The sequence below is a fragment of the Cyprinus carpio genome, chromosome A11 (genome assembly GCF_018340385.1).
Source record: "Cyprinus carpio isolate SPL01 chromosome A11, ASM1834038v1, whole genome shotgun sequence".
NCBI classification, from domain to species: Eukaryota; Metazoa; Chordata; class Actinopteri; order Cypriniformes; family Cyprinidae; genus Cyprinus; species Cyprinus carpio.
In genome coordinates, this window is record NC_056582.1 from 28,788 (window position 1) to 33,455 (window position 4,668).

Sequence of the window (4,668 nt, forward strand, 5' to 3'; positions counted from 1 at the left end):
AGGCGGCTGATTCATACAAATTCGTACGACTTCACTCATACGATTTTGTATGATTTTGTCTAGACCCAAGTGATGGGCACCCAGACAAGCAAGCAGTTTCGGCCCAGATCTGCCCATGGATTTCACCGGCCAGAAGTGTCTGGGTCATGTTTTGTGGGCGGGGTGTAGGTGTATGGTCTTCGTACAAATTCATATGAATGAGATCTCGTACAAATTTAGCGTATAGGCTACCTTATCATCTATGAATTAGATTCGTCTCTAGGCGTCTCTGAGAGAAGTATCCCGTTAATGCCCCATCTTTTTACTTTCACTTTCTTGTGAATCGACTGATTAAGAGGTTCACCGCATAACTCCTGTGCAAAGTTTGCACGTTGCTTGTGTGATATCTGTATGAAAGTTTGTTGAGGTGCAGATCTTTAACTAGGTGACAACCGCTACAGATTGTTCAGGCAGAACAATAAATCACTTGAGTCCATTTCCACAATAAAGTTCTTTACTGTTTAATGCTTTTGCTTCGATACATCAGTATGGGTGTGTGGTTTTTTTAAGATATCGCACAGTATGAACAAAAAAAAAATACGCTAGAAAATGAGGACAGGATCAGCCGCGAGAGATCACTACAAAAACTGCCGAGTAGTTCCAGCAACATAGTAACGTAGCCGGGGCATGAGCACATTTGCTCTGACCTTCAGTTCTCCCGATCTAATACCAATGAAATTACAGTAATGATGAATCAGTTGATTCAGAAATAAGTATGTATATCCTAAAGTGCAACAAATTAAATGTCCAGCAGATGGCACCAACAGCGTCATTAAATCTTAGCCTTTTGTACAGCCATCCCCCCAATTTGTTTAACATTTGCATATGAAAAGGCCATTAGCTTTTTGGTGTCATCATGTAGGCATGCAATTTAATCAGACGAGCCACCAGGTCTTGTGTAACTTTTGTCTTTGACATTCACTCAGCTGTGCTAACTCGTCCCTCTTGTCCAGGCTTACTTTGGCTACATTACCTATTTAGCCCATAGGGCTTCTTTGCTTGTTGTCCACAATCATCACGACATCACCAGTTTGAAGGTTTTCTGATTCTCTTTGGGTCTATATCTGCTATATCTGAGGAAACATATCCAACGGGCGGGAGTTTTACTATGCCCTCCACTTCACAAGTACAGGATCAATACTTCCTCTGCACGGATTGAGAACCAAAGAGGTGCCGCAGTCAGTCTGATAGACCTAACCTCTCTTCTCCCACGATCCTCCAAAATTCGGTGGGCATTTGGTGGTTAGGCACGAAATGGAATCTGTTGAGAACCAGATGCTCTTCAAGGCTGGGTGAAGTCTACTGACGGCATTCCTGAAGTTCTGTTTCTGCCTCCCTGCAAGTTTGTACCGTGTCAAGAGCACTTCCCTATGGGTTTCCTGTGTGATCTATGAACCTTCTTAACGACATAAGAAAGGAGTCTGTGTCAATGCTCGATAGAAGCTCAATATGAACAGCTTGGTAGTAATGCCTTGTACAGTATTCCCTCAACTTTTTGTCACATCTACGGCCAAACTTAACCTGGAGGGACCATAACAATCAATGCCTGTCGAATAGAAAGCTGGACAAAACATTCCGAAGATTAGCCCTGGGGACGATCTGCCTCAGGGGATTCTTGCTTCCCCGCCATTTCTTACATTCAAAGCAGCTGCGCGGTGCTTTTTACTGCTCTGCTGCTCGTAGTGATCCAATATTTCCGTCTCAGTCTGCGAACACACGCTCGGGTCCTGGATGTGACAGGATGTTATCGTAATGTTGAATCAGAAGCTTTACAAGAGGGTGAGCAGGATCTAAGACAATGGGGTGGACTGTATTTGAGTCCAAATGGTTACATCTGCGAAGGCGTCCACCTACTCTGACTCATTTGGCTTTGTGCTCAACTCTTGTGCTAGAATTAGAGACACTATGTAAGATAACAGGGTTTACCTAACTGGATTTGGGACTTGTTTCCTCCTGGGAATGATAGCGCGCCACAGAAAGAAACCTGCGGTGTTCTTGAATATCATCACCCTAACAAGCATCAAGTGGCTGTTTGGCCAAATCTACTGGCTGATTTTAATACGTGGACCTTGTATTCCAGCGGCTTTGGTGTTGTAATTTAGAGAGAGTGGTCTCTGTATGTCGTCAGCTGGGTTCATCTCTGAATTGACTATAACGCCGGGCGTGTGTCTGAAGATCTTGTCTCTCAGCCACCCGCGTTCCGACAAACACCTGTATGGCATGAGTCTGACTGAAGCCAAGTCAATACAGTAGTGGAGTCAGTCCAGTATAGTTCTTGATCAATTTTGATGGTCAGTTCTTTCCTCAGAGTGGCAGCCAGCTGAGCGCCAGTCGCATCACGAGTTTGAGTCGTGGTAGGACTGTTGTCGTTGGGGTGCCACGCTCGATCTCGCCGCGACAAATGAAATTGAGTCCGCTTCGCCATGTTTAATCACTTGTACTGATATATGCAACTGATCCAGTATGCACGGTCCGATGCATACAGAATCATGAAGATGCGTCTGCTACCTGATAGATCATATTTGGTTTGGTTATAGCATCGTGTAAATGTGAACTGTGGGTAATTGTGACAGCTCACTTTGGCCAGTTCAACCATGCTAAGTAGATCTTGGGAAATCTGGGGTCGTGTCCCCGTCACGTTTCTTGTCCCATAAACCCTGTATAATCTTTGGCTCTTGTTTGAATGGAATTAAAACCAAATGGGATCATATGCTGGCAAGGGGGTTTGTAGCTGTTCCTCAATGTTTGTTACAGAATTTGCCTGTTTTTTGTATCTGTAACCAAGAACATTGAAGACACTGCCATCGTAGGCCCAGAGTCAGTTCCTGTGGGTCTTCTCCCGTTGAGTGAACCAAAGGGTGACTGTTTGCAATTTCAAGCTCATCCCGGAATGACGTTACTGATGGAGTGTGTGGTGGCCCACTGTCTCAATTCAAAGCCACCCGCCTGAACAGAGTTTCTGCATCGGTGTTACAAGAGTCTGTGCTTCATCATCTGATGGAACACCTTTGCAGCCAGTTGTCACCACTAAAAGTTGTGCTCTTACACTGAGGCATAGCACATCCTCTTCTGGTTTGCTGTGGTAATATACATGTTTCCTGCAATGCAAATGTTGCACACATGGGGCTGCAGACTGTTCCAAAAGGGCATACCTGCCACTCATAACAGTGGCGCTCTTCCCTTTCCAAGTTCCTAAAAAACAGAGAAAGGTTGTCCTCATTCCCAGACCCACCTGTGAACATTCCTTTTATATCACTGCTAATCAGCACAAGCATTTTCTTCTGAAGCGCAGAAGTACTCCAGATGGGTGATCCCGTGTAGGGTTCCAGGCAGAAGATGGTCATTTAACTTGTTCCTTTGTGTTAAATGAAGCAGTTTGAGAAATTCTGTGTTTTGTCATTGTGTTGAACAATGTGATGTGGTATGTACCATGTTTGATGGCTTTTGCTCTGCCTCCTCTGGTGTCAGTTTCGAGATGTAACCAGCATTTTCAAGTTTTTGCACTTCATTAATGTACACTGATGCAAGATCTGTGTTCTGCAAAAGGCGTTTTTCTGTGCTTCTTAAATGAGCTGTTATGCTTTTTAGTTTTGCAAAGTGGAAGAGTTCTTTTCCAGAGAGGGGTTTTGCAATACCTTTGACTGTCTCCGACTGCCACCCTGATTGTTTTCGCCTCAAGAATTTGCACTGCTTCTGTGTCTTTAACGACTTGTGATCAATTTCTCACTCCCTGTACGAAGTGTTTCCAGTTTGCCCACAATTTCTGTCATTTTGACAGTTTCGCCTCTGGTGACAAAGTGGAGGTTAATAACCTGGCCTTGTTGGTGGAGCCTGACTGGAAAGTATTTTTGAGGGCACTGCCAGAGTCCACCCAGTCGGTTTTCACAGCGCAGGACCACCAGGAGGTCCGAGACGTACTTGCTCCGTGGCTGTGATAAATGCGTAATCTGGAGCCGTCCACCAAATGTGGCATATGTGGTCAAGTTCCTTCTCAACCATTTCTCAAGATCACTGTGTCGACTGACCGTCAAAAGAACTTTACTGCGTGCAGTTGGGTCTGGCCCATCAAAGTCTCTACTTCTGAGTTCACAAGCAACTGTTTTCTCTGCGAAGCTTGTTGTTTCATGTTTAACTTGGATTGAATCATGCAGTATTCTAAATGTCTCTTTCCCACCTTTTTTTGCATTTGGCTTTAGATTAACGTTGTGATATCTGGTGAATCACGGCAACTTAAAGCACTTCTTTCTGATTTGACTTCAGCCAGGCTCCCACTTATCTTGATTCAGCAGTTTAAATTAGCCACTGGTTGAAGTAATGCTGTACAGTGTTGCAGAAGGGGCAGTACTTGTTGGTTCTCCTCTTGAATGCTGTACGCACTTGCGGTTTAACTTCTGCGCACCACCATGTAAGACAGTACAAATCGTTGAACTGGTTTGAAGTTCCTTTCGTCTCTCTGTGGCTGAGAGTAGACGCTGCTGTAACATTATAACTAGCATACTGGTCTCATCCTCTTGTATTCTGAGCTCGTATTCCAAGCATCGCTAAGTTCATCAGTGTGGTACTGGGATTTGAATGGGTTACAAACCTATCTGAGTCTTGCTTAATATCATGAGGACAGTTTGACAAGAG